Genomic DNA, 20066 nt, shown 5'->3' with positions numbered 1-20066 from the left:
TGCCATGCAAGGATGAGAAAGGGTCATCATGGAAACCGATGCAATCAGTTCATAAATATGATGATCCTTGTGCTCACCTTGTGCCAAACCCCAACCGTCCACCATTGAATTTCTCTAACAATCTACACGTTCAATTCTCACCACCGGCCTATATAAGGAACCTTCACCACTCTAACCCTTCTCAACTATTCATCCAACTCACCTCTCTTCCTTCTCTCAAAACACATTCCTCTAAGACACATCTTACCTCAAACCATCCAAACTTTATTTTCAAACTCATATCCTTCACCACCTTCACAAACCAATTTTTACTTATGGCATTATCAAGCTCCAAGAGGCAAAAGAGGAAGGAACTAGTGGAGAGCATCCCCTTCGATGGAGTGAGATTCAAAATAGCCTTCCACGAGGTCGAGTTCGAACGAATAAAGAACAAAAAGATACTGCCTGAGTTAACATTCCAGTTTAACAAAGATGAATGTCCACAAATTCGAGAGAAGATTGAACAAAGGGGTTGGCAAAAGATCACCAATCCGGAAATAAGGATTAATGTAACCCTCACAAGGAATTCTATGCAAATATGGTTAGAGAAGACAAGACTAGGGCCCTCACCTTCAAGAGCTACGTAAGAGGAACAGAGGTGGATTTAAGCCCCAATGCAATAACAAGGGCTCTCCAGCTGAAATCACCACGTTTTGTTGAGCACGGTTATCAAAAAAGAATAAATAATGGCCCCGACAATGATGAACTGGAAGAAATTGTAGGTGACATATGTATTGTGGGATCTGACTGGGAAAGGTATTCGGATAATAGGCCCTGGTTCATCAGGAGAGGAGACCTCATCCTGGAAGCTAAGGGATGGTTTGAGCTTGTGAGACGATCTATCCTCCCAGCTGCAAACAATTCTGAGGTCAACATCGTTAGAGCTACTATGGTACATTGCTTAATAAAGGGTGGAGGCATCAATGTGCACAAAATCATAGCTGAGGGAATTCAAGAGTCAGCAGAGAAGAGTGATTCAGGTGCTAGACTTTGGTACCCCAGCACCATCTTTAGATTATGCATGAAAGCCAAGGTAGTCTTCGAAGACAGTAATCCAATTTGGGTGAGTCTCTGGAGGTCACTTACACTTCAACGCATAACTCATGTGACACCAGCTCAACAACAGAAGTATAACCTCAACTAATGAAAGAATCGTCGAGCTAGCGACACTAAAAATGCGCTTTGTTGGGAGGCAACCCAACATGAGGTAACTCTCATTTCATAAGTCTTTCAATAAAAATTTCAAGTTGGATTCTCTGTAGTGTGAGGAGCTAAGTTTGGTGTTACACACCAAAAACAATTCAAGGGTGAATATAGGGCTCTAAGTTTGGTGTTCCACCAAAAACTCCAACTGAAGAGTGCATTACAACCCTTAGTGATGAAGCATTGCTCTAGCAATCAGAGAACTCACTTGATAGAGGCTTAACCTCTAATACATAAATTGTCTTTTTAGCTCATAGTTATTTCTTAATAAAAAGCATACAAAGTTCTTACATGCATCCAATTTGTCGAAGTAAGCAAAGAACTAAGTTTGGTGTTCACACACCAAGTTAAATTTAGAAACTCACAAGCACACATGCATGCTAAACCTTTTCCAAGTGCTTGGGGAACAAGCAACTTTCAATAGTGTTGCAGGAATTCAATCAATATCAGGGAATGAGTATACCACATCATCCAAGAAAACAGACAAGGATGCAAATGCTAGGACAAGAATACCAAGGAAGATATCATGAGGTTGTATCAAACCATCTCGAAATACAGAACTCTAAGTGAAAAATGATTGAATAGAACCTGCATATTTTACTTGTTCCTCTTTATTCACATCCAAGTGTGCTAACTTAATGTCCTGGTGATCACTTTCATCTTTCTTACTTGTATGCTTGTCTTTTTAAGTTAATCAAAAAAAGAAAATGTTATGAAAAGAACAAGAGTGAAGTTATTTTGAGAAGTAGGTTCTGAATGTTTGTGGTAGGATGATTAGTAAGCTAAGTTGGTTCACCAAACAAGGAAAGAAAGCAACTATCTATCCCAAGTCCTATGCTTCAAACACATCCTATGAGACAAACTCAACAATAAGATCCCAATAAGAAAAGAGAAAGAGCAATAAAAGTGAAAAAGAAAGAAACACAATAAGAAACCATGCTAGGCACCAAGGGTTTTAAAATTGAGGCATGTGTCTGTGGTGTTTATGTGCAAGGGATATACTTGGATGAATAAGCTCTTAGGGGTGCCTTATCACTTGGTAACTTGGATTAACTAATCCGGGATTATCAGCTGAAAGTCCACTATCAAGAGTAACCTTTGCTACAGAGCACTCAGTCTCAAGGTTTTCACTTGGGCCTTCATGACACAAGCACATGGTTAGGGACAGCTTGATTTAGCCGCTTAGGCCTGGATTTAATTTCCTTGGTCCCTCCTATCCATTGAAGCTCAAAGCCTTGGATCCTTTTTACCCTTGCCTTTTGGTTTTAAGGGCTATTGGCTTTTTCTGCTTGCTTTTTCTTTCTCTTTCTATTTTTTTTCGCCATTTTTTTTCTTTTTTGCAAGCTTTTGTTTTTTTTTTCACTACTTTTTCTTGCTTCAAGAATCAATTTTATGATTTTTCAGATTATCAATAACAATACTCTTTGTTCATCATTCTTTCAAAAGCCAACAATTTTAACATTCATAAATAACAAGTTCAAAAATATGCACTGTTCAAGCATTCATTCAGAAAACAAAAAGTATTGTCACCACATCAATATAATTAAACTAAATTCAAGGATAAATTCGAAATTCATGTACTTCTTGTTCTTTTGAATTAAAAACATTTTTCATTTAAGAGAGGTGAAGGATTAATAGAATTTATTCATAGCTTTAAGACATAGTTACTAACTACTAATGATCATGAAGTAGAGACATAAAACATAGATAAACATACAACATAAAAACCGAAAAGCAGAAAGAAATAAGAACAAGGAATGAATCCACCTTAGTGATGGTGGCGCCTTCTTCTTGAAGGACCAACAATGTCCTTAAGCTCTTCTATGTCCCTTCCTTGCCTTTGTTGCTCCTCCCTCATTGCTCTTTGATCTTCTCTTATTTCATGGAGAATGATGGAGTGCTCATGATGTTCCACCCTTAATTGTTCAACATTGTGGCTCAAATCTTCTAAGGAAGTGTTGAGTTGTTTCCAATAGTTGTTGGGAGGAAAGTGCATCCCTTGAGGCATCTCAGGGATTTCTTGATGATGAGCTTCCTCATGCATCTCTTGAGAACCGTGGAGGGTCTCTCTTGCTTTGAGCTCCCTCCACACATATGTCCATTAGGACTTGGTTCAACCTTTTATTAAAGTTGACCCTTCTAGTGTAGGGGCGGTCATCTCCTTGCATCATGGGCAAGTGAAACGCTAACCTCACATTTTCCGGACTAAAATCTAAGTATTTCCCCCGAACCATTGTGAGATAATTCTTTGGACTCGGGTTCATACTTTGATCATGGTTCCTAGTGATCCATGCATTGGCATAGAACTCTTGAACCATTAAGATTCTGACTTGTTGCATGGGGTTGGTTATGACTTCCCAACCTCTCCTTCGGATCTCATGTCGGATCTCCGGATACTCATTCTTCTTGAGCTTGAAAGGGACCTCAGGGATCACCTTCTTCTTTGCCACAACATCATAGAAGTGGTCTTGATGGCTCTTGGAGATGAATCTTTCCATCTCCTATGACTCGGAGGTGGAAGCTTTTGTCTTCCCTTTTCCTTTTCTAGAGGATTCTCCGGCCTTAGGTGCCATTGATGGTAATGGAAAAATAAAAAGCTTATGCTTTTACCACACCAAACTTAAAAGATTGCTCGTCCTCGAGCAAGAGAAGAAAGAAGAGAAGAGAAGAAGAAGAAGAAGAAGAAAATATGGTAGAGAGGGAGAGATGTAAGTTCGGCCAAGGTGAAGAAGAGGGGGTTTTGTTTTGTGAAAATGAAGTAGAATGGAGGGGTATATATAGGGAGAGGGGGGAGTGTATGTTCGGTCATTTAAGGTAGGAATGAGTGGGAAAATGGTTTTGAATTTTTTTTTTGAAGGTAGGTGGGGTTTATGGGGAAGAGTGGATGGATGTGAGTGGTGAAGGAGGTGATTGGGAAGAGGAATTGAGGTGATTGGTGAAGAGTGTTGGGAAGTGTGACATGGGGAATACTCATCACAAAATAGGATTAGGAGGTAAGGTAGGAATATAGTAGGTGGAGATCCTGTGGGGTCCACAGATCCTGAGGTGATCCTGTGGGGTCCACAGATCCTGAGGTGTCAAGGAATTCCATCCCTGCACCAAATAGGCATGTAAATTGCCTTTGCACACCATTCTGGCGTTTAAACGCCGTGTGGTGCACATTCTGGGCGTTCAACGCCCATGTAAAGCATGTTTCTGGCGTTGAACGCCAGTTTCATGCTTGTTACTGGCGTTCAGCGCCAGCTTTTCCTCTTAGGCACATTCCTGGCGTTCAGCGCCAGAATGTTGCTTGTTTCTGGCGTTCAGCGCCAGGTTGATGCTCTGTTCTGGCGTTGAATGCCAGCCAGATGCTCCTTACTGGCGTTGAACGCCAGTCTGTGCTTCCTCCAGGGTGTGATTTTTTTCTTCTGCTGTTTTTGATCCTGTTTTTACTTTTTATATTTTTTTCGTGACTCCTCATGATCATGTACCTAATAAAACACCAAATAACAATAAAATAAAAATTAGATAAATAAAATTGGGTTGCCTCCCAACAAGCGCTTCTTTAATGTTAATAGCTTGACAGTGGCTCTCATGGAGCCACAAAGGTGTTCAGGTCAATGTTGTATAGTCCCAACACCAAACTTAGAGTTTGGATATGGGGTCTTAACACCAAACTTAGAGTTTGGTTGTGGCCTCACAACACCAAACTTAGAGTTTGACTGTGGGGGCTCTTCTTGACTCTGGACTGAGAGAAGCTCTTCATGCTTACTCTCTTTTGTCACAGAGGGATGGCCATGTGCCTTAAACACAAGGTAGTCCCCATTCATTTGAAGGACTAATTCACCTCTGTTGACATCTATCACAGCTTCTGCTGTGGCTAGGAAAGGTCTTCCAAGGATGATGCAATCATCCTCTTTCTTCCTAGTGTCTAAGATTATGAAATTAGCAGGGATGTAAAGGCCTTCAACCTTTACTAACATGTCCTCTACTATTCCATAAGCTTGTCTCAATGACTTGTCTGCCAATTGTAATGAGAACAAGGCAGGTTGTACCTCAATGATCCCCAGCTTCTCCATTACAGAGAGTGGCATAAGATTTATCCCTGACCCCAGATCACATAGAGCTTTTTCAAAGGTCATGGTGCCTATGGTACAAGGTATTAAGAACTTGCCAGGATCTTGTTTCTTTTGAGGTAGAGTTTTCTGAATCCCAGTATCTAGTTCACTAATGAGCAAGGGAGGTTCACTTTCCCAAGTCTCATTACCAAACAACTTGGCATTCAGCTTCATGATAGCTCCTAAATATTGAGCAACTTGCTCTCTAGTCACATCTTCATCCTCTTCAGAGGAAGAATAGTCTTCAGAGCTCATGAATGGCAGAAGGAGATTTAATGGAATCTCTATGGTCTCTGTATGAGCCTCAGATTCCTTTGGATCCATAATAGGAAACTCCTTCTTGCTTGAAGGACGTCCCAGGAGGTCTTCCTCACTAGGATTTTCGTCCTCCTCCTCCTTTGTGCATTTGGCCACATTGATCACATCAATGGCCTTGCACTCTCCTTTTGGATTCTCTTTTGTATTGCTTGGGAGAATACTGGGAGGAGTTTTAATGACTTTCTTACTCAGCCGGCCCACTTGTGCCTCCAGATTTCTGATGGAGGATCTTGTTTCATTCATGAAACTGAAAGTGGCCTTTGACAGATCAGAGACTAGATTGGCTAAATTAGAAGTGTTTTGTTCAAAATTCTCTGTCTGTTGCTGAGAAGATGATGGATATGGCTTGCTATTGCTCAGCCTATTACGTCCACCATTGTTAAAGCCTTGTTGAGGCTTTTGTTGATCCTTCCATAAGAAATTTGGATGATTTCTCCATGATGAGTTATAGGTGTTTCCATAAGGTTCACCCATGTAATTAACCTCTGCCATTGCAGGGTTCTCAGGATCATAAGCTTCTTCAGAAGCTGCCTCTTTAGTACTGTTGGATGCATTTTACCATCCATTCAGACTTTGAGAGATCATGTTGATCTGTTGAGTCAACACTTTGTTCTGAGCCAATATGGCATTCAGAGCATCAATTTCAAGAACTCCTTTCTTCTAAGTGATCGGGGTAAAACTTGCCTCTCAACAAATTCCCATTCGGCAAGTGTACCGAATTTGTCGTCAAGTAAAAACTCACAATAGAGTGAGGTCGAATCCCACAGGGATTGATTGATCAAGTAACTTTAATTAGAGGAATGATCTAGTTGAGCGAATCCATGAATAGAGTTGATAATTGCAGAAATTAAAATGGCAAGAAAGTAAATGACTGAAAGTAAATAGCAGAATTGTAAATGGGAATGGGGGAATTGCTCATAAAAGTAAATTACAGAAAATAAAGAGAATGGGTAAGATCAGAAATGGGGAGTTCATTGGGCTTAGGACATGTTGCATTCTCCGGATCAATTTCATTTTCATCTCTTCCTCAATCAATGCTCTCATTGATCTCCTTGGCAATCTTAAGTGATTGAATCACAATTTCTTGCAATTCAATCTCTCAAATCTTGATCAATAGCCAATTCCTTGGTCAATTGCTCATGAGAAGAGATGAAGTGTGGTCACTGATTATACCACATGCACTTCCCAAATCAAATGCTTAGAGGGTTATAGCCACATACCCATCCACACTCAATTTGGTCCATCGTGAGAAAGCATTTCTAGCTAATCTCTTCATTCCTCTTTCAAGGATCCGAAGAGATCCATGTTTGAATAGCTTCTTTTCAAAGATAACTATCCAATTGGATGAAAATCGAAAGCTTTCAAGTAAAATCAAAAGGAAAGATAGAAGAAGAATAAGAAAATTAGTATTAATCCATCAAATTACAACAGAGCTCCCTAACCCAATGAAAGGGGTTTAGTTGTTCATAGCTCTAGAAATCAAAATCAAAGATGGAGAATACATCATAAAGCTAGAAGTGCCAAGAAAGTAAATACAAAGAGTAGTTCTCTTTCCTAGCTCCTCCTAAAAGGCTCCTATCTATTTCAAAACTACTCTTATATATACTACTCTTCTCAGCTTCTAGTTAGCTCTTCAAGTCTTGGGCCTCTGGATCTTTGAGCTTGAAGCAGTTCTTTTCTTCAATTGGGCTTGGCTTACTTGCAGAGAGAAAGTGTGAAGTGGGCAGAGACTTTAGCTCAAGACGTTATGGGTGTTTAACATTTAATGAAAATACAAGTTCGAGAACGTTAGTGACACTTAACATTGTCACTAACGTTGCCATGCACCCCTTTGCCTTACATTAAAGCTCACGTTAACTGGGTTAACGTGGCTTTTAACTTTGCCTTGCTAGCCTTCGAGAATGTTAGTGACACTCAACATTGTCACTAACGTTCAAGTGTGCCCCTTCTTGCTTCACGTTAAAGCTCACGTTAACTAGGTTAAAGTGGCGTCTAACGTGGCTTTTGCCAACCTTCGAGAACGTTAGTGACACTCAACATTGTCACTAACGTTCAAGTGTGCCCCTAGGTCTCACGTTAGAGTCCACGTTAAATGGGTTAATGTGGCTTCTAACGTGGCCATTCTTAGCCATCCCAACATTAGTGACAATGTTGAGTGTCACTAACGTTGGCTCATTCTTCATTCCTCATCGTTAGCTTCCACGTTAACCAAGTTAACGTGGCTCTTGGGGTTTGTGTGGTTGCTCTAACGTTAGTGACAATGTTGAGTGTCACTAACATTGTCGACAACTCTCCATCTCTTACGTTATCTCCCACGTTAACCAAGTTAACGTGGGAGTTAACGTGGCTCTTTGCACCTTAGGCCAACGTTAGTGACAATGTTGAGTGTCACTAACGTTGGCTTCTCTTCCCCCTTTATCGTTAGAGGCCACGTTAACTAGGTTAACGTGGCTTCTAACGTGGCCATTTGTGAGCAATTTGCCAAAGTTAGTGACAATGTTAAGTGTCACTAACGTTGGCTGATGAGCGGATAATTTGTATACTTTTTGGCATTGTTTTTAGTATGTTTTTAGTATGATATAGTTAGTTTTTAGTATATTTTTATTAGTTTTTAATTAAAATTCACTTTTCTGGACTTTACTATGAGTTTGTGTGTTTTTCTGTGATTTCAGGTATTTTCTGGCTGAAATTGAGGGACCTGAGCAAAAATCTGATTCAGAGACCAAAAAGGACTGCAGATGCTGTTGGATTCTGACCTCCCTGCACTCGAAGTGGATTTTCTGGAGCTACAGAAGCCCAATTGGCGCGCTCTCAACGGCGTTGGAAAGTAGACATCCTGGGCTTTCCAGCAATATATGATAGTCCATACTTTGCCCAAGATTTGATGGCCCAAACCGGCGTTCAAAGTCACCTCAAGAAATCCCAGCGTTAAACGCTGGAACTGGCACCCAAATGGGAGTTAAACGCCCAAACTGGCACCAAAGCTGGCGTTTAACTCCAAGAAGAGTCTCTACACGAAATTTGCTTCATTGCTCAGCCCAAGCACACACCAAGTGGGCCCGGAAGAGGATTTTTATGTCATTTACTCATTTCTGTACACCTTAGGCTACTAGTTTCTTATAAGTAGGACCTTTTGCTATTGTATTAGAAATCTTTGGATCTTTATATCTTTTGATCACTTTAGATCTCTAGATCATCTTTGGACATTGTGTTCTTAGATCATTGGGAGGCTGGCCATTCGGCCATGCCTAGACCTTGTTCTTATGTATTTTCAACGGTGGAGCTTCTACACACCATAGATTAAGGTGTGGAGCTCTGCTGTACCTCGAGTATTAATGCAATTACTATTGTTCTTCCATTCAATTCCGCTTGTTCTTGTTCCAAGATATCACTTGTTCTTCAACTTGATAAAGGTGATGATCCGTGACACTCATCATCATTCTCACCTATGAATAAGGTGACTGACAACCATTCTTGTTCTACAAGCAACCAAGGCTCTAGTGAATATCTCTTGGATTCTTTAATCGGAATCTTCGTGGTATAGGCAGGACCTGATGGCGGCATTCAAGAGAATCCGGAAGGTCTAAACCTTGTCTGTGGTATTCTGAGTAGGATTCAATGATTGAATGACTGTGACGTGCTTCAAACCTGTAACCTACTGGGCGTTAGTGACAGACGCAAAAGAGTGATTCTATTCCGGTAGGGGAGGGAACCAAACCGGTGATTGGCAGCACTGTGACAGAGTGTGTGCATTAGCTTTCACTGCGAGGATGGGAGGTAGCTGCTGACAACAGTGAAACCCTACACGAGCTTGCCATGGAAAGGAGTAAGAAGGATTGGATGAAGACAGTAGGAAAGCAGGGAGACGGAAGGGAAGGCATCTTCATTCGCTTATCTGAAGCTCTCACCAATGATATACATAAGTATCTCTATCTTTATCTTTATGCTTTATTCGTTTATCACTATACCCATTTGAGTCTGCCTGACTGAGATTTACAAGGTGACCATAGCTTGCTTCATACCACCAATCTCCGTGGGATCGACCCTTACTCACGTAAGGTATTACTTGGACGACCCAGTGCACTTGCTGGTTAGTTGTGCGAAGTTGTAGTGATCACAATTTCGCGCACCAAGTTTTTGGCGCCGTTGCCGGGGATTGTTCAAGTTTTGAGCAAGCTTTGGTAACATCAGTGCCAAGATCCGGCAACAACATCAAGTTTTTGGCGTTATTGCCCGGGATTGTTTAGGCTGGACAACTGACGGTTCATCTTGTTGCTTAGATTAGGTATTTATTTTTTTTCGAAATTCTTGAAGATGAATTCTAGAGTTTCATGATGATTTGTTGAAATCTGGCTGGCTGAGAAGCCATGTCTAATTTCATTGGACCGAGGTTTCAACTCATCACCACAAGAGCTTGTTGATTTCGTATCAATCTTGCTTTTGGAGCAGTGATTTGCTAAGGCTTGGCCGGCCTCTGGCCATGTCTAGTGTTTTGGACCGAAGCTTTCTTTGAAAGCTTGGCTGGCTGTGAAGCCATGTCTAATTCCTGGACCGGAGTCTTAGACTAACATTGCACTGATTCCTGGAATTCTCATTAAGAATTTTGATATCTTTTTCCACTTAATTTTCGAAAAGACACAAAAAAAATTTACAAAATCTTAAAATCCAAAAATATTTGTTGTTTGAGTCTAGTGTCTCATCATAAGTTTGGTGTCAATTGCATGCATTCATGTGTCTAAGTGATCTTCAAGATGTTCTTGATGATTTACTTGCTCTGATCTTTGAAATTCTATTGACTTGATTGTTTTGTGTGTCTCATATGCATTGTTAGTGTCAGTAGTATACAAACTGCTAAGTTTGGTGTCTTGCATGCATTGTTATTTGATTCTTGTTGCATTTTGGTTTGTCCTTATTATTAAAAATCCAAAAATATTTTTAATTTGTGTCTTTTCAAGTCAATAATACAGAGAATTGAAGATTCAGAACATACAGCAGAGGAATTGCACAGAAAAAGCTGGGCGTTCAAAACGCCCAGTGAAGAAGGACAGACTGGCGTTTAAACGCCAGCCAGGGTACCTGGTTGGGCGTTTAACGCCCAAAAAGGTAGCATTTTGGGCGTTAAACGCCAGAATGTATACCATTCTGGGCGTTTAACGCCAGGATGGCTAAGGGAGGAAGATTTTGTTTTAAAATCAGATTTTTTCTAAGTTTTCAAAATCTTTTCAAAATCAAATCTTTTTCAAATCAATTTTCAATCAAATCTTTTTCAAAATTAACTCCTTTCCTTTTTCAAAGATACTTACTATCAATTAATGATTTGATTCAACATTTCAAGTATGTTGCCTTTTCTGTTGAGAAAGGTTTAATGATTGAATCATATCTTTTCTTGTTAGTCAAGTTTTTTTTTTTAATTTTCAAATCAAATCTTTTTAAAATGTTTTCAAATCATATCTTTTAAAATTGTTTTCAAATCATATCTTTTTAATCATGTCTTTTTTTTTTCAAAATAAGCTTTCAATCAAATCTTTTTGATTTCTAATTTCAAAATCTTTTTCAAAAATCACTTGATTTCTTTTCCATTTTCATTTTTCGAAAATTAAGTGATGTTTTTCAAAAATGTTTTCAAATTTCCCACTTAATTTTCGAAAATCACTTCCCTCCTTCTCACATCCTTCTATTTATGGATTAACACTATCCCTTAATGCAAAATTCGAACTCCATTCTCTCTGATAAGTTCGAATTTTCCCACTCCTGTCCTCTACTCTTCTTTTCCTCTGACACCTAAAGGAATCTCTATACTGTGACATAGAGGATTCCACATTTTCTTGTTCTCTTCTCTATCTTATGAGCAGGAGCAAGGACAAAGGCATTCTTGTTGAGGCTGATCCTGAACCTGAAAGGACCTTGAAGAGAAAGCTAAGAGAAGCCAAAGCACAACTCTCTTTAGAGCACCTGACCGAATTCTTCAAGGAAGAAGAACACATGGCAGCCGAAAACAACAACAATGCCAACAATGCAAGGAAGGTGCTGGGTGACTTTACTGCACCTACTCCCGACTTCTATGGGAGAAGCATCTCTATCCCTGCCATTGGAGCAAACAACTTTGAGCTTAAGCCTCAATTAGTTTCTCTAATGCAACAGAATTGCAAGTTCCATGGACTTCCAATGGAAGATCCTCATCAGTTTTTAGCTGAGTTCTTGCAAATCTGTGACACAGTCAAGACTAATGGGGTTGACCCTGAGGTCTACAGACTGATGCTATTCCCTTTTGCTGTAAGAGACAGAGCTAGAACATGGTTGGACTCTCAACCTAAAGAAAGCCTGGACTCTTGGGAAAAGCTAGTCAATGCCTTCTTGGCAAAGTTCTTTCCACCTCAAAAATTGAGTAAGCTTAGAGTGGAAGTCCAAACCTTCAGACAGAAGGAAGGAGAATCCCTCTATGAAGCTTGGGAAAGATACAAACAATTGATCAGAAAGTGTCCCACTGATATGCTTTCTGAATGGAGCATCATAGGTATTTTCTATGATGGTCTCTCTGAACTGTCCAAGATGTCTTTGGATAGCTCTTCTGGAGGATCTCTTCATCTGAAGAAGACGCCTACTGAAGCTCAAGAACTGATTGAAATGGTTGCAAATAACCAATTCATGTACACTTCTGAAAGAAATCCTGTGAACAATGGGACTAGTCAGAAGAAAGGAGTTCTTGAGATTGACACTCTGAATGCCATTTTGGCTCAGAATAAAATGTTGACTCAACAAGTCAATATGATTTCTCAAAGTCTGTCTGGAATGCAAAATGCACCAAGCAGTACGAAAGAAGCTTCATCTGAGGAAGAAGCTTGTGATCCTGAGAACCCTTCAATGGAAGAGGTGAATTACATGGGAGAACCCTATGGAAACACCTACAACCCTTCATGGAGGAATCACCCAAATCTTTCATGGAAGGATCAACAGAGACCTCAACAAGGTTTCAATAACAATAATGGTGGGAGAAACAGGTTTAGCAATAGCAAGCCTTTCCCATCATCTTCTCAGCAACAGACAGAGAGTTCTAAGCAGAATACCTCTGACTTAGCAACTATGGTCTCTGATCTAATTAAGACTACTCAAAGTTTCATGACTGAAACTAGACCTTCCATTAGGAATTTGGAAGGACAAGTGGGTCAGCTGAGCAAGAAAATCACTGAACTTCCTCCAAGCACTCTCCCAAGCAATACTGAAGAAAATCCAAAAGGAGAGTGCAAGGCCATCAATATGGCCGAATTCTGGGAGGAAGAAGAGGCAGTGAACGCCACTGAGGAAGACCTCAATGGACGTCCACTAACCTCCACTGAGTTCCCCAATGAGGAACCTTGGGAATCTGAGGCTCAAACTGAGACCATAGAGATTCCTTTAGACTTACTACTGCCATTCATGAGCTCTGATGAGTATTCCTCCTCTGAAGAGGATGAGTATGTCACTGAGGAGCAAGTTGCTAAATATCTTGGAGCAATCATGAAGCTAAATGACAAGCTATTTGGAAATGAGACTTGGGAGGATGAACCCCCTCTGCTCACCAAAGAACTGGATAACTTGTCTAGGCAGCAATTGCCTCAAAAGAAGCAGGATCCTGGGAAGTTTTCTATACCTTGTACCATAGGCACCATGACCTTCAAGAAGGCCTTGTGTGACTTAGGGTCAAGTGTGAACCTCATGCCCCTCTCTGTAATGGAGAAATTAGGGATCTTTGAGGTGCAAGCTGCAAAGATCTCACTAGAGATGGCAGACAACTCAAGAAAACAAGCCTATGGACTTGTAGAGGATGTTCTGGTTAAAGTTGAAGACCATTACATCCCTACTGATTTCATAGTCCTAGAGACTGGGAAGAGCATGGATGAATCCATCATCCTTGGCAGACCCTTCCTAGCCACAGCAAAGGCTGTGATTGATGTTGATAGAGGAGAGTTGATCATTCAAGTGAATGAAGACTCCTTGGTGTTTAAAGCTCAAGGATATCCCTCTGTCATCATGGAGAGGAAGCATGAAGAGCTTCTCTCAAAACAGAGCCAAACTGAGCCCCCACAGTCAAACTCTAAGTTTGGTGTTGGGAGGCCACAACCAAACTCTAAGTTTGGTGTTGAACCCCCACATTCAAACTCTAAGTTTGGTGTTGGGAGGGTCCAACACGGTTCTGAGCACTTCTGAGGCTCCATGAGAGTCCTCTGTCAAGCTAATGACATTAAAGAAGCGCTTGTTGGGAGGCAACCCAATGTTTTATAATTAATTATTTTCTTTTGTTATTTTATCTTTTTTGTAGGTTGATGATCATAAGAAGTCACAAAAACAATGAAAAAAGCAAAAACAGAATGAAAAACAGGAAGAAAAATAGCACACCCTGGAGGAAGATGCTGCTGGCGTTTAAACGCCAGTCAGCCTAGCAGTTGGGCGTTTAACGCCCAGTCTGGTACCCATCTGGGCGTTTAACGCCAGAAAGGGGCACCAGACTGGCGTTAAACGCCAGTAAAGGGCAAGAACCTGGCGTTAAATGCCAGGAATGGGCACCAGCCCGGCGTTTAACGCCAGAAATGGATCAAAACGTGGATTTTGATGCCATTTGGTGCAAGGATGCCTTTTCCTTGACACTACAGGATCTGTGGACCCCACAGGACCCTACCATCACTCTCTCTCTTCTTCCCCCATTCACCAATCACCTCAACACCTCTTCCCCAAAAACCCCTCACCTATCAAATCCTACCCTTCTCTTCACCACTCACATCCATCCTTCATAAATCCCCACCAACCTCACCCTTCAAATTCAAACCACTTTCCCTCCCAAACCCACCCATAATGGCCGAACCTTTACCCCCCTCTCTCCTATATATACCCTTCTTCAACCCTTCATTTTCACACACCCTAAACACCACTTCTCCCCCTCTTTGGCCGAATTCACCACCATCTCCCTCTTCCTCATTTCTTCTTCTTCTACTCTCTTCTTTCTTCTTTTGCTCGAGGACGAGCAAACATTTTAAGTTTGGTGTGGTAAAAGCGTTGCTTTTTCGTTTTTCCATAACCATTATGGCATCCAAGGCTGGAGAAACCTCTAGAAAGAGGAAAGGGAAGGCAAAGGCTTCCACCTCCGAGTCATGGGAGATGGATAGATTCCTCTCAAGGGTGCATCAAGTCCACTTCTATGAAGTTGTGGCCTTAAAGAAGGTGATCCCCGAGGTCCCCTTTTCACTCAAAAAGGGTGAATATCCGGAGATCCGACATGAGATCCGAAGAAGAGGTTGGGAAGTTCTTACCAACCCCATTCAACAAGTCGGAATCTTGATGGTTCAAGAGTTCTATGCCAATGCATGGATCACCAAGAACCATGACCAAAGTGTGAACCCGAATCCAAAGAATTATCTTACTATGGTTCGGGGGAAATACTTGGATTTTAGTCCGGAGAGTGTGAGGGTGGCGTTCAACTTGCCTATGATGCAAGGAGATGAACATCCTTACACTAGAAGGGTCAATTTTGATCAAAGGTTGGACCAAGTCCTCACAGTCATATGTGAAGAGGGCGCACAATGGAAGCAAGATTCAAGAGGAAAGCCGGTCCAATTGAGAAGGCATGACCTCAAGCCCGTGGCTAGAGGATGGTTAGAGTTCATACAACGCTCAATCATCCCCACTAGCAACCGGTCCGAAGTTACCATAGACCGGGCTATCATGATCCATAGCATCATGATTGGAGAAGAAATAGAGGTTCATGAGGTTATAGCCCAAGAACTCTATAAGGTGGCGGACAAGACCTCTACCTTGGCAAGGTTAGCCTTCCCTCATCTCATTTGTCACCTCTGTTATTCAGTTGGAGTTGACATAGAGGGTGACATCCCCATTGATGAGGACAAACCCATCACCAAGAAAAGGATGGAGTACACAAGAGATCCCACTCATCATGAGATCCCTGAGATTCCTCAAGGGATGAATTTTCCTCCACAAACTTATTGGGAGCAACTAAACACCTCCCTAGGAGAGTTGAGTTCCAACATGGGACAACTAAGGGTGGAGCACCAAGAACACTCCATCATCCTTCATGAGATTAGACAAGATCAAAGAATCATGAGGGAGGAGCAACAAAGACAAGGAAGAGACATTGAGGAGCTCAAGCACTCCATAGGATCTTCAAGAGCAAGAAAGAGCCGCCATCACTAAGGTGGACCCGTTCTTTGATTTCCTTGTTATTTGTTCTTCTGTTTTTCGAATTTTATGCTTATGTTTATCCATGTTTGTGTCTTGTGATCATTAGTGTCTTAGTGTCTATGCCTTAAAGTTATGAATGTCCTATGAATCCATCACCTTTCTTAAATAAAAATGTGCTTAATTGAAAAAGGAAGAATTGCATGAATTTTGAATTTTATAACAGTTTAATCATTTTGATGTGGTGGCAATATTTTTGTTCTCTGAATGTATGCTTAAACAGTGCATATGTATCTTGAATTTGTGGTTCATGAATGTTGTCTCTTGAAAGAATGATGAAAAAGGAGACATGTTACTGAGGATCTGAAAAATCATAAAAATGATTCTTGAAGCAAGAAAAAGCTATTCAAAAAAAAAAAAAAAGAAGAGAAAAAATCGAAAAAAAAAAGAGAAGAAAATGAAAAAAAAAAAGAGAGAGAAATAAGAGTTGTGATCCAAGGCAATAAGAGTGTGCTTAAGAACCCTGGACACCTCTGATTGGGGACTTTAGCAAAGCTGAGTCACAATCTGAAAAGGTTCACCCAATTATGTGTCTGTGGCATGTATGTATCCGGTGGTAATATTGGAAGACAGAGTGCTTTGGGCCACAGCCAAGACTCAATAAATAGCTATGTTCAAGGATCATCATACCTTACTAAGAGAATCATTAACACTATCTGGACTCTGAGTTCCTAAAGAAGCCAACCATTCTGAATTTCAAGGGATAGATTGAGATGCCAAAACTGTTCAGAGGCAAAAAGTTAAAAACCCCGCTCATCTAATTAGTACTGATCTTCACAGATGTTTTTGGAATTCATTGCATATTCTCTTCTTTTTATCTTATTTGATTTTCAGTTGCTTGAGGACAAGCAACAATTTAAGTTTGGTGTTGTGATGAGCGGATAATTTGTATACTTTTTGGCATTGTTTTTAGTATGTTTTTAGTATGATATAGTTAGTTTTTAGTATATTTTTATTAGTTTTTAATTAAAATTCACTTTTCTAGACTTTACTATGAGTTTGTGTGTTTTTCTGTGATTTCAGGTATTTTCTGGCTGAAATTGAGGGACCTGAGCAAAAATCTGATTCAGAGACCAAAAAGGACTGCAGATGCTGTTGGATTCTGACCTCCCTGCACTCGAAGTGGATTTTCTGGAGCTACAGAAGCCCAATTGGCGCGCTCTCAACGGCGTTGGAAAGTAGACATCCTGGGCTTTCCAGCAATATATGATAGTCCATACTTTGCCCAAGATTTGATGGCCCAAACCGGCGTTCAAAGTCACCTCAAGAAATCCCAGCGTTAAACGCTGGAACTGGCACCCAAATGGGAGTTAAACGCCCAAACTGGCACCAAAGCTGGCGTTTAACTCCAAGAAGAGTCTCTACACGAAATTTGCTTCATTGCTCAGCCCAAGCACACACCAAGTGGGCCCGGAAGAGGATTTTTATGTCATTTACTCATTTCTGTACACCTTAGGCTACTAGTTTCTTATAAGTAGGACCTTTTGCTATTGTATTAGAAATCTTTGGATCTTTATATCTTTTGATCACTTTAGATCTCTAGATCATCTTTGGACATTGTGTTCTTAGATCATTGGGAGGCTGGCCATTCGGCCATGCCTAGACCTTGTTCTTATGTATTTTCAACGGTGGAGCTTCTACACACCATAGATTAAGGTGTGGAGCTCTGCTGTACCTCGAGTATTAATGCAATTACTATTGTTCTTCCATTCAATTCCGCTTGTTCTTGTTCCAAGATATCACTTGTTCTTCAACTTGATGAAGGTGATGATTGACGCCCATCACCATTCTCACCCATGAACAAAGTGACTGACAACCACTCTTATTCTACAAGCATTCGAGGCTTAGTGAATATCTCTTGGATTCCTGATTGCACGATGCATGGTTGATCGCCTGACAACCGAGTGCTCGCCTGACAAACGAGCCAGCCATTCCGTGAGGTCAGAGTCTTCGTGGTATAGGCAAGAACTGATGGCAGCATTCAAGAGAATCCGGAAGGTCTAACCTTGTCTGTGGTATTCTGAGTAGGATTCAATGACTGAATGATTGTGACGTGCTTCAAACCTGTAACTTACTGGGCGTTAGTGACAGACGCAAAAGAATCACTGGATTCTATTCCGGTAGGGGAGGGAACCACACCGGTGATTAGCAGCACTGTGACAGAGTGTGTGCATTAGCTTTCACTGCGAGGATGGGAGGTAGCTGCTGACAACAGTGAAACCCTACACGAGCTTGCCATGGAAAGGAGTAGGAAGGATTGGATGAAGGCAGTAGGAAAGCAGAGAGACGGAAGGGAAGGCATCTTCATGCGCTTATCTGAAGTTCCCACCAATGAATTACATAAGTATCTCTATCTTTACCTTTGTGTTATTTTCGTTCATCATCATTATCATTTGAGTTTGCCTGACTAAGATTTACAAGATGACCATAGCTTGCTTCAATACTAACAATCTCCGTGGGATCGACCCTTACTCACGTAAGGTTTATTACTTGGACGACCCAGTGCACTTGCTGGTTAGTTGTGCGAAGTTGTGTAATGCCATGGTATTGAGCTACCACGTTTTTGGAGCCATTACCGGGGATTATGAGAGTTGTGAAAAAGTATAGTTCACAATTTCGCCCACCATTGGCTCAACTTCACTTCTCTACGTTAGAGTTCACGTTAAATTAGTTAACGTGACTCTTTAACGTGGGCATTGATGGCTTTTGAGAGTGTTTTTGGCAATCAGTTTTCTCCTTAACTTTGCAAGTTACCTCCCATTCCTTGCTTCCTTTGGTCCTGAAATCAAGCAATAGAGTGCATCAAAGTTCTAGTCCACGTCATGGGTAATGCAATATACAATTTTGTCATTAAAATCATGCAAAATCCTCATGAAATAATGTAAAATGCACAATGTATGCTTGAATCAAGGTTTGAGTGAATATTTGCCCAAAACTAACTTATTTCCTAAGAAAATGCATGAAATTACCTAAAAACAGTAAAGAAAAGGTCAGTGAAACTGGCCAAAATGCCCTGGCATCACAACACCAAACTTAAAGCTTTCTTGTCCCTAAGCAAGTACTGGAACAAGAGAATGATGAATGGAATCTCCAGATAAATGAGTCATTCTTGTGGAAGTCATATTACTGATTTTATGGTGGATTCATGCATAGTAACTTAGGTTCATTCCACTACTGGCTTTCAGACCTTTATCATCTCCTAAAATACTCACTTTGTTATATCCCATGAGACCTTTATTTATTGATCATTTTATTGTTATTTCAAGGGCTTATTTGTGTTTTTAGGCTAAGTGTTTTGTAAGGGGGCAACTCTTTAGGATAAGCTTTTAGCCAACACTCCCGAACAAGTTGGTTCAAGGTGCTAGGTGTTAAATCACCCCTAAGGACTTACTTGCTCAAGTCTCTCCCCCATACATACACACCACAGGCATATAGTTTATTTATTATCTTTCCTTCAGACCTTGGTGTCCAGCACCTCTTTGGGTTACTAAATGCTCTGTGGTGAGGGTTACTCTTGATAGTGGATTTTCAGCTGATAATCCCGGGTTAGTTAACCCAAGTTACCAGGTGATGAAGCATCCCAAAGAGCTTATTCCTCCAAGTAGATCCCTCACACAGGAGCACCACAGACACATGTCTTAGGGTAAACCATTGGTGCCTAGCCTTATTGCTTACTCTTTTTCTTTTGTTTTTCACTTCCCTTGTTCTTTCCCTTTTTCTCTTATTAGGATCTTGTTGTTATCTTAGTCTCATGGGTATATCAAAAGTAAAGCATTCAGGATAGATAGTTGTCATCCTAACCTTGTGGTTGAACCAACTTAGCTAACTTATGACTACCCCCAAAGATTCATGAATGCATTTCCACATTATGAACTCCTTTCTGGTCTTTTGTAAACATAAAACATTCTCTTTTCATTTGATTTAAAAGACAAGCATACAATAAGTAAAGATACGAATGCAGTAACATAAAGGCTAGCAGGCACTGACTTCTTAATCTAAAAACTTAGAATGCATAATTGAAAGTTGTTTAGCTACTATGGAGGCATGTTCTATTTCATACAAGATCCTCCTTATTTATGATATAAACTAAAAACCAAGAAAGAAGCTCCACCCACCTTTTACTCATGTGGCCATCCTTGCTCTTTTCCGTGCTGGTCCTCCTTGTGTCCTCTTGCACTTCCTCAC

The 20066-nt window shown here is 40.7% G+C and overlaps 1 non-coding gene across 1 annotated transcript; it reads right to left on the bottom strand.

The window, feature by feature from the left end:
- Positions 1 to 12044: 12044 nt before the first annotated feature.
- Positions 12045 to 12152, bottom strand: LOC112764850 (small nucleolar RNA R71). Its single transcript, XR_003183370.1, has one exon. It is a non-coding gene; the product is annotated as a small nucleolar RNA R71 (small nucleolar RNA).
- Between the last annotated feature and the right edge of the window lie 7914 nt (positions 12153 to 20066).

This window comes from Arachis hypogaea, chromosome 2 (genome assembly GCF_003086295.3).
Source record: "Arachis hypogaea cultivar Tifrunner chromosome 2, arahy.Tifrunner.gnm2.J5K5, whole genome shotgun sequence".
Classification (NCBI taxonomy): Eukaryota; Viridiplantae; Streptophyta; class Magnoliopsida; order Fabales; family Fabaceae; genus Arachis; species Arachis hypogaea.
This window is presented reverse-complemented; position numbering and strand designations above follow the sequence as displayed.